Source organism: Gorilla gorilla, chromosome X (genome assembly GCF_029281585.2).
Source record: "Gorilla gorilla gorilla isolate KB3781 chromosome X, NHGRI_mGorGor1-v2.1_pri, whole genome shotgun sequence".
Taxonomy (NCBI): domain Eukaryota; kingdom Metazoa; phylum Chordata; class Mammalia; order Primates; family Hominidae; genus Gorilla; species Gorilla gorilla.
Genome location: NC_073247.2, coordinates 134485043 through 134500579, shown reverse-complemented (window position 1 = coordinate 134500579; position 15537 = coordinate 134485043). Strand labels below are relative to the sequence as shown.

General features: G+C 35.6%; 1 non-coding gene across 1 annotated transcript; it reads right to left on the bottom strand.

The window, feature by feature from the left end:
• Nucleotides 1-702: 702 nt before the first annotated feature.
• LOC115932602 (small nucleolar RNA U3) lies at nucleotides 703-922 on the bottom strand. The gene has a single exon (XR_004068853.1). It is a non-coding gene; the product is annotated as a small nucleolar RNA U3 (small nucleolar RNA).
• Between the last annotated feature and the right edge of the window lie 14615 nt (nucleotides 923-15537).

The following is a 15537-nucleotide window of genomic DNA, read 5'->3' as shown; positions in this document are numbered from 1 at the left end:
AGCAAATAAAATTGTGGAATCACTAAATTAAGGCCCAAGTTATGCAAGAGAACAGATCATTATGTCATATAATTTCAGAAAGGCAATGCAGCCCTCACAACAAAATCTTCCTTGCTTCCTAATGCCAGAAATTTATTTAATAGGGAGCCAAGACTTTTATTCCATAATAAGCATTAATATTTAAAAGGCATGTGTGTATTACAAAAATAAAAAAAAAATTATACTGAAGTGTTAATGACCTATCCTTTCTTGACAGTACAGTATGTATGCTATCACTTACTTATCCAAATCCTCAACTGACATTAATAATCAATCATGCTACTTTTATATTTTGATTTCCAATGGAATCTCAGGATTCCTCTCATCAAATTATCCCAGGCAGGAACTATCAATCCATCACAACTGACATACCATCTCTGGCTTAATTCCTCTGTGTGTGTGTGTGTGTGTGTGTGTGTGTGTGTGAGAGAGAGAGAGAGAGAGAGAGAGAGAGAGAGAGAAAGGAGAGAGGAGAGAGAGACTTTGGTGCAGCTTAGAACTAGACAGAGGGGATGTATGGATCAAGAAGAGAAGCAAAGTCACATTTTCTCCTGCAATTACATTTGAAAGCCTATGGGGTTTGGGTAGCCAGGATGCACTAAATTCCTTTCTTTTTCTTTTATTTTTTATTTTTATTTTTTACTTTTAATAACATAAAAAGGAGCCACTTAGAATGCATCCTGTCCTCTTACTCTCTCAGCGAAAGAGAACAATCATCATCAATGGCAAATGGCAGTTGCAGTGAGGCAACACAATACTTAGGGCCAGCTTTATACTCAGGAGAGAACGCTGCACCTCTTCCTCAAGGTTTCTGGTGCTCTACACATTCACATTAACTCCTCTAGTAATAAGCTATAAAAATGATCACTGAAAGTATAGCCTTAGTAAATTATTAGTTAACTGAAGCTGTAAGAAATCAATGTGGTAACAACAAACAATGACAACAACAACTATTACTATTACTACTTTTACTGAGAGCTTTGTGTTGAATGGCAAGCGATTCACCTGAATTGTCTCATTTAATCCTCAAAACCCTTCCAGGCCAATATTATTATTCCCATATTAAATATTAAATATTAGATGGGTACCCAAATCCACATGAAAGAGCTGAGATCCAAATCCAGGTTATCTGATTTTATATCCCGAGTTCTTTGGAAACCACTACTCTTTACTGACACTGAGATAACTGGATTTCTTTAAGGCTACATAGAAGCCCTTCCCAACTCTTATTAAAGGTGTCTGAGTCCACTTTCCTGCCCTAATAAGAATATAGCGACCATCACTGAAGATCTTAAGGTTATCATTCTTACCATCAGTGGTAACATGATAGAATGATTAATATAATAAAACTGTCAGTGGCACAAGTGTAAGAAATTAGGTATAGGTGATTCATCTCCCCCATGGTGTCTTCTCCCCTCTTTAGTTCTAAATACCAAATGATGACAAAAACAGGCACACTCAGAGTTAAATTTTGAATTATGTATGAAATTAAACATATCAGTAAATAAATTTATCAAATATGTAACACATGTCTACTATGTACCATTTTTTAGACTTTAAAGCTCCAGGAGAGCAAAGACCCATCTTGTTCTCTTCGATATTCCCATCACCATACACCTGGTAAAATGTAGGTGCTCAACAAATATTTTTTGAATGGATGGAGGGATGAATGTATAAATGTATGCACAACTGCCATTATACTGAACTATGGCATAGGAGCTTGATGTCTAATGTTGGTAATTTGCCTAAAATGGTGGCGTTAGTACAGGGATCTTGTGCGATGGGTAAAAGTTTTATGTTTCTGCCTATTAGACATCTGGAATTACTGTGAACAATATGTAAGGAATAAACAAAATTTTGTCTTCTATGTGCGTCTGATATTTTCCTCCGATAACTTAATGGTTAAGGTTTTATTTTCAACAGAGAGAAGCTTGTTTCCTTTTTTAAAAAAGTTGAATATATTGACATTGACAGGAAAATATAAATACTGTGTCCATTGTGATTTTTACATTGGATGCTACATTTTTAAAAATGCAAAATAACAAAAGGAGGAATGGAATTCCCAACCCTCCATTGCATAGTTAAAATGTATTACACGGTAAGGTAGTCTTTTTCAAAAATAAGTCAGCGTTGGTTCAGTATTGAGAAAATGCTTCAATGGTTTTGTAAAATTGAAAGTAGCACGTTCCTAATCTAGTGAAAGTGAACATTCAAATTTGTCTTATTTTCTCCTGAAATTATGCACAGAACCTGGGACAATGGCAAGCAACTTACCCAAGCATATTTCTATGGTAGCTCAGATTTCCTATTTTTCTGCCTCACACCAAAGCAGTACAAATGGCACACTTGCAAAGTTGGAGTGGTGCCCATGTCCCCTCAGCATCAAATGCAACTGGATGCTGTTGAGCAGGAACTAGGAGGCTTTTATTGCTCATAAGAACAGTGCCAGTCAATCACTCAGTTGGAACCACCTTTTAGGCCCAGGTGGGTGAAGCAGATTATTTTTCCTTAAAGGGTGAGGGGAATGATGAACATATTTCTTGCTGTCTCTTGTAGCCCCAGAGTGAAAATCATCCGTGAGGAAGGTGACAAATACCAATATAAATTTTCCTTTACATTCATAGTATCCATTCTAGGATTATGTTCCAAGAAATGTTACCAACAATAATAATCAAGGGCTTGTGTTCCGGAGTGACACCATGATTTGGGAGAGGAATTCAGGTGGATTTTTGATAGTTTATAGGTAATGATTGCTGTGGTGCCAAGGTATGAAGATATTTGATGATACCAATCCTAACGCTGATTTTTTGAAAGATTGGCAGCTTGCTGAATTCTTTTTTTATTCCCTATTCATTCTTTTCTTTTAAATTTAATTTTCTTTTTAAATTATACTTTAAGTTCTAGGGTACATGTGCACAACGTGCAGGTTTGTTACATAGGTATACATGTGCCATGTTGGTGTGCTGCACCTATTAACTCGTCATTTACATTAGGTATATCTCCTGGTGCTATCCCTCCCCCTCCCCCCACCCCATGAGAGGCCCCAGTGTGTGATGTTCCCCTTCCTGTGTCCAAGTGTTCTCATTGTTCAATTCCCACCTGTGAGTGAGAACATGCAGTGTTTGGTTTTTTGTTCTTGCAATAGTTTGCTGAGAAGGATAGTTTCCAGCTTCATCCATGTCCCTACAAAGGACATGAACTCATCCTTTTTTCTGGCTGCATAGTATTCCGTGGTGTGTATGTGCCACATTTTCTTAATCCAGTCTATCATTGATGGACATTTGGGTTGGTTCCAAGTCTTTACTATTGTGAATAGTGCCACAATAAACATATGTGTGCATGTGCCTTTGTAGCAGCATGATTTATAGTCCTTTGGGTATATACCCAGTAATGGGATGGCTGGGTCAAATGGTATTTCTAGTTCTAGATCCCCGAGGAATCGCCACACTGACTTCCACATTGGTTGAACTAGTTTACACTCCCACCAACAGTGTAAAAGTGTTTCTATTTCTCCACATCCTCTCCAGCACCTGTTGTTTCCTGACTTTTTAATGATTGCCATTCTAACTGGTGTGAGATGGTATCTCATTGTGGTTTTGATTTGCATTTCTCTGATGGCCAGTGATGATGAGCGTCTTTTCATGTGTCTGTTGCTGTATAAATGTCTTCTTTCGAGAAGTGTCTGTTCATATCCTTCGCCCACTTGTTGATGGGGTTGTTTTTTTCTTGTAAATTTGTTTGAGTTCACTGTAGATTCTGGATATCAGCCCTTTGTCAGATGAGTAGATTGCAAAAATTTTCTCCCATGTTGTAGGTTGCCTGTTCCCTCTGATGGTAGTTTCTTTTGCTGTGCAGAAGCTCTTTAGTTTAATTAGATCCCATTTGTCAATTTTGGCTTTTGTTGCCATTGCTTTTTGTGTTTTAGACATGAAGTCCTTCCCCATGCCTATCTCCTGAATGGTATTGCCTAGGTTTTCTTCTAGGGTTTTTATGGTTTTAGGTCTAACATTTAAGTCTTTAATCCATCTTGAATTAAGTTTTGTATGAGGTGTAAGGAAGGGATCCAGTTTCAGCTTTCTACATATGGCTAGCCAGAATTCTTTTAACCAAATCTAAATTTCTTGGTTTTCTATTGCTACTTAACAAATTGCCACAAACTTATTGGCTTAAAACAACGCTAATGTATTATCTTACAGTTCTGAAGGAAAGAAGTCTGAGTTCAAGGCATCCATAATGCTATGTTACTTTTGAAAAGTCTGGGAGAGAATCTGCTTCATTGCCTTTTCATGCTTCTAGAGGTCACCTGCATACCTTGGCTAATGGTCCCTTCCTCCATTTGCAAAGCACATTACTTCAACCTCTGTTTTTGTAGTCACATCTCCTTTTTCTGTTTTTGACCTCCTTGACTTCCTTTTCTACGGACCCTTGTAATCACTTGGGGCCCAACTGAATAATGCAGGATAATCTACCCATCTCAAAATCTTTAAGTTAATCACATCTGAAAAAAATCCCTTTTGCCATGTAGGGTAACATATTTATATGGATTAGGACATGGACATCTTTAATGGGCCATTATTCTATCTACCATACCAATATATCTGTAATGATACAATGCTTTACACTTATGGTTAAGGCACTTGGCGTCCATGAGGCCAAAACTGCTTGCCTAATGTTCATAAGTACCATTCTTATAAGTATATAATAAGATTATCAAGGGTTTACCATTTAATCCTAATAACAAGTATATGAGGTAGAAATTATTATAATCCTCATTATGAAGATGCAGTTGTGGAGCTCAGAGAAATTAGTAAACTTCTCCAAGTTCACAGAGCTAGTGAGTGTCAAAGCCAGGACTCAAATCCAGGTGTTATTCTAAAGCCCATGAAATTTCTAGTTCTTTATTCTGCCTTATTAGTTTTTGTTAAGTTTATTTGCTTCACTTTCTGGCCATAGTATATACCTAATCCTTGACCATTAATATCACAACTGGGTTGCTTTGGGCTATATGTGGCTAAATCAGGGCAAATTCAACATTGCCACTACAAGTACAATTCTGTTTGATTCTCAATAAATGTTTCTTGAATTAATCTATGCTCTATCCAGTGCAAGGCCCATGCCTCACTAATGGTGATGACTCATTTGAGCCATATTGATATGTTGTATTACTGCCAGAGAATTAGGCTACAGCCAAACTATTTCATGGTTATCTCTCAGGATGAAAGGGAGCAGATACCTCTTGAGCAGTTCAGTATAAAGGTCATGCCTTGCCTCTGGGAAATTGTCAAGTTTTATAAGCTCCTTTAACACTGAAATCCATCTATCTCCAGGAGATAAGAGATAGTTTTCTGCATTTTTTAACTGTTTAAAAGATAGTCCCTAAGATAAGCAGTGTCCCTGGGCTTATGAAGGTAGAAATACAACTGTGGACCATAGCAGGCTGGTTTACTCAAAGTTAACATGACTATATTTGAAATTTTCCCTTCTACATTTCTATTAATATTATGTGACTTCATCTTTTCAGGAACAGTGGAAGGTCAAACCCAAAGATTATGCTAATGTGACATTAATCTGATTGTTATGTTGGCCAATGAATGCGTTACTCTTTTAGATGCCACTCTTTAAGCAATCCATCTCAGGCTTCCTAACTCCCCAACATTTCATACACCACCTTGCCCAGATGCTCTATATCCTTTTATACTCTAAGCTCAAACTGATTGCTCTTGTGTCTCAGTGCCCCATGAAGCTCTATTTTTTATAGTTATAATAAATGTTCACCAAGTTATTAAAATATGTAACTTTGTTATCCCTCCAAAATAATGATTTTACCTGTTAAAGGATGGATGGAGAGTGTATTAGTTAGGGTTCCCTAGAGGGACAGAACTAATAGGATGTGTGTGTGTGTGTGTGTGTGTGTGTGTATACACATATATATGTATATATATATTAATACACGATAACAAGGTCCCACAATAGGCTGTCCGAAGCTTGAGGAGCAAGGAGAGCCAGTCCGAGTCTCAAAACTGAAGAACTTGGAGTCCGATGTTTGAGGGCAGGAAGCATGCAGCACGGGAGAAAGATGTAGGTTAGGACACTAGGCCAGTCTTACCTCTTCACGTTTTTCTGCCTGCTTTATATTCGCTGGCAGCTGATTAGATTGTGCCCACCAGATTAAGGGTGGGTCTGCCTTCCCCAGCCCACTGACTCAAATGTTAATCTCCTTTGGCAACACCCACACAGACACACCCAGGATTAATACTTTGCATCCTTTAATCCAATCAAGTTGACATTCAGTATTATCCATCACAGAGAGGAAGAGGAAGAGAGAGAGGGAGGGGAAGAGAGAGGGGGAGGGGAAGATGGGGGGAGGGGAAGAGAGAGGGGGAGGGGAGGAGAGAGGGGGAGGGGAAGACAGAGAGAGAGAGATTGATTAAGATTCAAATCTCTCACTCCTGGAATTTTTTTTCCCTTCCCCCTGAATCTGCTCCTTTTTCAGAACTTCTTATTTTGTCATATTCTCTTAATATTCCAAATACAGAGTAGGCTCAACAGCTGTTCTTTCTCCATTTATCAAAAGTTACCTAGATTTATTGGTTTTTGGTCTAGTTTTACACTTTTAAAAATGTTAATATGTGTCAGGCATTTTGCTAGGTTCTAGAGAGACAAATCAGACAACTCTCATAACCTGGAGGAGCTTTTAGATTAAGAAGAAATAGATAGGGTAACAGAATGTTTTGGTGTGTTTCAGTATGGACAAATACACATAAAGCTATGGAAGATTAGAATTCTTGATAAGCTAACTTATTTTGCTGGATGTATACAATGTAATTGGGCAAAAAATTGGCTTACCTCCTTTCCTTTCCAGGTTCATGGTCCCACCCTGATTCAGACTTGGATCAACTTAATCTCAGACTGTATTGCAATAGTCTCCCAGCTAATTTTCATGTTTCTTCTCTGGTGTTTTAATTGCCCTACTATCCATTGGCCCTTTCCATCCTCTACACTGAACAGATTAATCTTCATTTATTAAATATTTCTTTGCAAAAATCATTTACTGTCTCTCCACTTACCTCTCCCAGTTCTGAAATCTTCATCGACTTTCTACTGCTTTCAAGATAAAATGTACAGCCCTTCATCTGGCATTTAGTACTCTCCACAATGCAGCCTTCATCCATGGGCTCAGCCTCATCTCGTATAATTTCTGCCACAACCAACTTTCTACTCAAATTAAATCTGTGTGTAATTGCTCAAGCTTTCAGATATATTCTGCCTCTGTAATTTGCTCACATGGCTCTTGTCAGAATGTTTTCATCATCGAATCCCTAGGCAGATCTAAGTCTCACTCTTCCCTCAAGAACTAGCTCAAGTCCCATACCCTCTATAGATCCTACCTAGTCCACCCCATCCCTCTGTGATCATGGCTTTCTCCAACAGGCTTTGGTCACCTAGCCTTTATCATGTGAATATGTAATCTTCTACTGTACTTACTCATCATGTACAATTCCAGTCTCTTACTGGGCAATAATCCCCTTATGGACAGGGACTCTATATTGTGCCCTTAGTATCTCCAGAGTTTAATTAGCTCAGAAGATTTTTATGATTGTAATGAGTCAGTCATTGGTATATTTATATGAAAATAGAACTCTTTGGAATCCCTTATTTTATACCATGTATGGAGAGGCCACACACATTGCTTACATGAAAGACCAAGAGGAAAGCTTTCTTACAGATAAAATTAAACCAAAAGTATGAGCCCAAATGCTTATAGGGGCCAGGGAGAGGACATAATTAGGCTGGAGATAAACCAATATTTATTTAACAAACCTTTGCACAGTGCTTACTGTCTGCTTAGCATTATTTTAAGTGCTTTACGAGTTTTAACTCATTTAACTCTCACCGAAACCCTACTATTACTATCCTCATTTTAGAGATAAGAAAACCATTACATGGAGAGATTGTCATTTTCCCAGGGTTATGTGGCTAGTAGGTGACAGATACTGAATTTTAACTCATACACTCTGACTTCTAGAGTCTGTATTCTTAATAACTGCATGGAGCCGAATTTTCAAAAGAAAATGGTATGTACAGTGATGTACTGGAGAGTGTATAATTTACAGGACATTTAAATTTATTTAAAAGAAAATCATGAGCCAAAATAAACAGGTCTGTAGGCCAGATCAGCCCAAGTACTCTCTGAGTTTGCAATCCCTGGATTGAATTAAACAATGACAGGCAAAAGTTTATTCTTCTGTCCTTAGTAACACTACTTCTATTACAGGGCAGCAGGAAGCATTTCTGATTTTATCCTCTTTACCTTGACATAAGTCACATGCCCATTAAGGGGATTTGTCAAAGAAAAGGAGATATCAGTGTTCACTGTCATCACTTTATATGTTTAGGTTTGCAGATTCAACTTGCCAGAGATTTATGAACCTTTCAAAAGAACTAATGGCTCCCCTGCATTTGCTCCCATAGTACTTTGTTTATACCTTTACCAAGGTATTTATCAAATGTCACTCTCTTTTTGAAATGAAGAATTTTCACTTTTTCTTAGTGTAAAAGATCATCCAAATGCTTACTTACAGATTTTAACAACTTCCAACAATTTTGAAGTGTATTGATTTAAAATAAATTTAGCAAGTTTCTATTAGCGTCTAACTTGAACATTTTGCTTTCTAATACAGAACATATTCTTTTATTGTGCCTCTAGATTTAAATTCAGACTTTTACCAGTCCAGAACTTTAAAAAGTAACATACATTAATCTGCATGTTTGACATGTTTACAGCTTTATTTCAATGTTTGTTTTGATTGGGTTCAAAGAAATAAATGCAAACATGCCATACATTTGAAATTTCTACACAGCTTAACAAATATAGGAAGTAGAAAATTTCAGTCACAAACTCAAATGTAAAAGAGTGTAGTGTTATTTATTTATCTTCAACTGAAATTCATCTAGCTTTTAACCTGCATTTCAACTTTCTGCAATAAACCTAGTCCTACAATATAGTATAAATTAAGTATTTCTGATTTTAAACTCTGCATTATGATTCTCACTGCTCAACTCTTCCTTCTTCCCTTCTCTTCTGAGCATTCTAATTTCCTTTGGGTCTGAATGTGAATCCACTATTCTTATTGACTTTATAAGATATTGTGCTGCACAAGGAAATAAAAATCACCTGTAATTCTAAATCCCAAGAAAACATTAATAATATTTTAGGACATTTCTTTTTTTTCTATGCATACAGATCTGCATAGAAAAACTTGAAATGTATGTTTGTGTGTATAGGTAGGCTCTTTATTTTTTTGGCCCATATATCTTTAGATATTCTCCAGAGAGGAAGAGATGAAAGGCAAATTTTCTGGGTGAAGTACTGCCTCTTTGGCATATCTCCCCAAGGCCCCATAGACCATTCCTTGCCCTCTTGCGGGAATGGGAGGGATTAGTCTATCGAATACCAGTTATTATCTTGTGACCCTTAGAAGTAAACATCACAGAAATAAGCTCAAGCTGGTTTTTGCTCAAATCCTCTGATAATTAATCCAAACCATACACAGTGGTGCTGGTAGACAGTGCATTTAAAAATTGATTAGTGAGTCCCTGATTTTTCTCTCTTGTCCCATCTATTTATTGAGGGTGTGTTCACTGTACTTTCTCATTTTCCCATGAGAATTTTTTCGCTAGCTCTGTGAAGAAGAATGCCTACTCTTCATGCTACCCTCTTTTCTCTTCAGTTCATTTGTTCTTATTTCCTTTTATTATTTTTCTTTATCCTGAAGTCCCTGCTTCCCATTTTTTCTGTGCCTGTTATCCCACAATCAGATATTTGCAAGTCCTACATCAATGTCAATTTTCTCTCCCTACTCCTTCCTTGTATACCATTGGCTTCCAGCATGGATTGTCAGGTAAAAGTGCTTTTTCTTCCTGGTAGAAAGAGTGGGGAGTTCTAGTCCTATAATTGGAAGTGGGCATGGGGGAAGAAGAATGTCAGGGTGATTCTCCAGTCTGGATTACAGTCTGCTATTTAATATTTTTATATTATTGAAGAAAACCTAAAATAAAAATAACCAAAAAAGTACATCTCACACAAGGAGAATTTCTTTTCCGCTAAAAGTCCTTCATTGAATCATCATAAGACATTAATTGATTCCTTGCCAGCATAACCATGACCTTATTATTACAATTTGTCCCCTTCTCAACTTGGATTACATTGCACAGCCTTTTTCCATTAACTTGGCACTACATGGCATCATTGAGCTATCCTTTTTATTCTTACAATCATATAGTAAACACTTTCTTTTGTGATTATTTTTGAAATATATTTTTTAAAATCATTATATTACTCCACCATGTTTATACACCACAATATATTTAATTATTCCCCTAATGTTTAATATTTAGGTTGTGTATATGTGTATTATAAAATTTACAAAAATTATCTGGTATATCGCTTGTGCATGTCTAATAATTTCTGTGGAATGATTTCCTTAAAAGTAGAATTTGGGGCCAAAAGATAAAATGGGTTGCTTTTTATTAAAATAATTTACATGAAAAAGTAATTATAATTTTAAATTATAAAAGTAATACAAACCAGGTACTAAAAAAAGAGAAGGGTATAAAATAGAAACTATAAGTCACTTCTGTCATCTCACTCCTTAGAGATCATCATTTTATCAGGTTAATGTCTATTTTTAGTATGAACAATTTTAATACTCTTTTTAATGTCGTCAACTGGTATCCAAAAAGGTCAACCATTTAAAAATCCCACTAGCAGTTGACAAAAGTGCTGATTTCACTATATACTCATTAACCTTATGGAATTCACATTTATTAATATTCAACATTTGATGAAGATTTAGATTTTGAAAGTACTTTTTTTTACATTAACAATACTGGATATATGTATGCCTATCATTTATACACATGTATTACAAATATTTGCTCCATCTTGTAACTAAATTTTTTGATGTTTTTATGTCCTTTTTGCATTTTTATGTAGTCATATTTATCAGCCTTTACCTTTGTGATTTATTTTTGCTTTTATATTGAAATGCTCTTCTTTTTTCCCATGAGCAAATAAATGTTCACCTATATTTTCTCACAATCATTTAACATTTGAAATTTTAATATGATTTTAATTATAATATATTGCAAACATAAGAAAAGTATATAAGTTGAATATACTCAATATCTATGAACCAAACATAGATTTAACAGATGCTAACATTTTGCCATGTTTGTTAAATTTTTTTTTTTGGCAAACAATTACAGCTATAGCTAAAGTCGCACCTCTATCCCTTTGCTCTCCCTTTCTCTGCTGAAATTTGCATAACTTTCCTGCATGTTTTTATATTTACTACATATATTTATAACCATAAGCACTATAAATTATTGTTTTGTGTGCTTTAACATTCTGCCTAGAGACAATCCATTTCCCACAGATCTTTGTCATCTAACACTATACTTTTAAAATTTATCCAGATAGGTGCCTCTATTTCTAATCTATACATTTCTACTACTTTAGCACATGTAATTGTATAAATGTGGAGTTCTTTGTGAATTACTGGTTCATATCACTTATATATTTTTAAATTGTGTTGTTTGTTTTTTAAAAATTATGGAAAACTCTTTATATTCTTTTTTTTTCTTTTTATTGATCCAAATCCTTTGCGTGCTATATACGTAACAAGTATCTGTTACAAATATGCAATTTTTCTTTTAAATTTATAATTTGTGACATACCCAAGTTTTATTTATTTCTTTTTTTTCTTTTTCTTTCTTTCTTTTTCTTTTTCTTTTTTTTTTTTTTTGAGACTGAGTTTTGCTCTTGTTGCCCAGGCTGGAGTGCAATGTCACAATCTCGGCTCACTACAACCTCTGCCTCCCGGGTTCAAGCAATTCTGCTGCCTCAGCCTCCCGAGTAGCTGGGATTACAGGCATGTGCCACCAAGCCCAGCTAATTTTGTATTTTTACTAGAGATGGGGTTTCTCCTTGTTGGTCAGGCTGGTCTTGAACTCCCGACCTCAGGTGATCCCATCGCCTCAGCCTCCCAAAGTGCTAGGATTACAGGCATGAGCCATCATGCCTGGCCTATTTATTTCTTTTTTTAACTTAAGTTTAGGGGTACAAATGCAGGCTTGTTACATAGGTAAACTTGTGTAATGGGGGTTTGTTATACAGATTATTGCATCACCCAGGTATTAAGCCTACTACCTATTAGTTGTTTTTCCTGATCATCTGCCTCCTCCCATCCTCTACCTTCTGAAGGGCCCCAGTGTGTGTGATTCCCCTCTATATGTCCATATGTTCTCATAATTTAGCTCCCACTTATAAGTGAGAATATGCAGCATTTGTTTTTCTCTTCCTGTGTTGGTTTGCTAAGGATAATGTCCTCCAGCTCCATGCATGTCCCTGCAAAGGACATGATCTCGTTTCTTTTTTATGTTTGCATAGTATTCCATGGTATATATGTACCACATTTAATTTATCCAGTTTATAATTGATGGGATTTAGGTGGATTTCATGTCTTTGCTATTGTGGATAGTGCTGCAATGAACATACTCATGCAGTGCCTTTATAATAGAATGATTTCTATTCATTTGCATGTATACCCAGTAATGGGATTGCTGAGTCAAATGGTAGTTCTGCTTATAGGTCTTTGAGGAATTGTCATACTACTTTCCACAATGGTTGAACTAATTTACGCTCCCACCAAGACTGTATAAGCATTCCTTTTTTTTTTTTTTTTGACAACCTTGCCGGCATGTGTTATTTTTTGACATTTTAATAATTGCCCTTCTGACTGGAGTGAGGTGGCATCTCATTGTGGTTTTTATTTGAATTTCTCTAATGACCAGTGATGTTGAGCTTTTCTTTTCATATGCTTGTTGGCTGCATGTATGTCTTCTTTTGAAAAGTATCTGTTCATGTCCTTTGCCCACTTTTTAATGGGGTTGTTTCTTTCTTGTAAATTTGTTTAAGTTCCTTATAGACGCTGGGTGTTAGGCCTTTGTCAGATGCATAGTTTGCAAAAATTTTCTCCCATTCTGTAGGTTGTCTGTTTGTTATGTTGATTGTTTCTTTTGCTGTGAAGGAGCTCTTTAGTTTAATGAAATCCCATTTGTCAATTTTTCCTTTTGTTGCAATTGCTTTTGGCGCCTTCATCATGAAATCTTTGACTGTGCCTATGTCCTGAATGGTATTGCCTAGGTTTTCTTCTAGGGTTTTTATAGTTTGAGGTTTTACATTTAAGTTATAATCATACTAAAGTTTTAAATTTTAATATAGCTCTATTTATCCACTATATCCTTTATGATTTGTATTATTTTGTTTTTTGTTTTTTTTAAAAAACAGTATCTTAATTCAATGACATACAAATATTTTCCTTGCTCTAGAAATGTTCAAGCTTGGATTATCAACTTTAGGTATTTGATTCACATGAAATTACTTCTGTGTATGGTGTGGGGTAGGGTTGTCTTTAAATAAATATCAAATGGGCACAGCACCATTTAAGTAACGATGTAGTAAGGGAACCTTTGCCATATGTCAAGTTGCCGTATAAATACTGGTCTGTTTCTAGGCTTTCTATTCTGTCCCATCATTTTATTTCTTTATTCCTGGCTCAAAACCCATGTTTTAAGTCACTATACCTTTATGATGAATCTTTATATCTGGTAGGACAAGTTTTTTTATTATTATTCTTTGATTTTTAAAATTATTTTTAAGCCTTTGTCATCTCCACATTAACTTAGGGTCAGCTTGCCCATTTCTATGAAATACCTTTTCAAAATTTTAATTGGAATTCTTTTGAATTTGTTGATAACTGGGGAACAACTGTGAACTTTAAAGTATTTTCTCTATGTTAACAAGCATGGTACATCTCTCTTTATGGTTTGTCTTCTATAGCATTATCATCTGTGAATGATAGCAATTTTAGTTCTTCATGTTTAATTCACAGGCCTTTAACTTATTTTTCTTTTTTTTTCTACCAACTGGAACCTCTGCTGTACGCTCAATAGAAGCAGCAATAGTGGTCATTCTTGTCATTTTCTCAACTTGAAAAGGAATACTGTATTTTCCATAATTTTTCACCATCTATAAGAAACTTTATTTATTTGTTCGCATTTTTTTTCATTTCTTTTTTAAAAATTTGCATTCAGGGGTACATGTGCAGGTTTGTTACATGTATATATTACATGATGCTGAGGTTTGGGATATGAGTGATTCTGTCACCCAGGTGGTGAGCATAGTCCCCAGTAAATAGTTTTTCAATTCTTGCCCCTTTCTTTTCTCTCCTGTTTTGAATTCCCCAGTGTCTGTTGTTCCCATCTTTATGTTCATGTGTACCCAATGATTAGCTCCTGCTTATAAGTGAGAACATGTGATATTTGTTTTTCTTGTTCTACATTAATTCACTTAGGATAATGGTCTCCAGCTGTATCCATGTTGCTGCAAAGGACATGATTTTGCTCTTTTTTATGGCTTCATAGTATACCATGGTGTATATATACCATATTTTCTTTATGCAATCCATCTTTGATGGGCACCTGGGTTGATTCCATGTCTTTGCTGTTGTGAATCATGCTGCAATAAACATACAAGTACATGTGTGTTTTCGGTAGAACTATTTATATTCCTTTGGGTATATACCCAATAATGAGATTGTATTTTAAATATTTTACCAGTAAGCACCACATTTGCTGTGAGATATGGAATCAGCCTAAATGCTCATCAATGATAGACTGGATAAAGACAATGTGGCACATATACACCATGGAATATTATGTAGCCACAAAAAAGAATGAGATCATGTCTTTGCAACAATATGGATGGAGCTGGAGGCCATTATCCTAAGCAAACTAACACAGAGACAGAAAACCAAATACTGCATGTTCTCACTTATGAGTGAGAGTTAAACATTGAGTACATATGGACATAAATAAGGGAAAAATAGACACTGGAGCCTACTTGAAAGTGAAGGGTGGTAGGAGGGTGGTGAGGATTGAAAAACTACCTATCCTGTACTATGCTTATTACATACGTGATGAAATAATCTGTTTGTTAAACTCCCATGGCACTCAATTTACCTATATAACAAACTTGCGCATATGTATCTTTGAATCTAAAATAAAAGTTTAAAAAAATAAAAAGTAAAAACAAATCCTTTTTTTTTCTTCTTGCACTTTATTGGATGGTTTAAATTTCCTTTATTCTCAAGGATTTGGGGTCAACTTATGTGCCTATTGCCTAATGCTCTTTGCTCTGTCACCAGTTCCTTTCTCTTTCTTGAGAGTACATCTATGCATTTAAACAATTCTTGTTTCATTTTGTCCATGAAATTAGTATACTATTTTGTTAGAAATAGAAGTATGCAATTAATATTTTTAGTCCGTATGGAATTTATCTTAGAGGATGGTATAAACTAAAAAAATCCACTTTTAAAAATTTGCCAAGTTGCCAACCAACAATTCCAGTGTCATTACTGAAGAACTCCTTCTTTC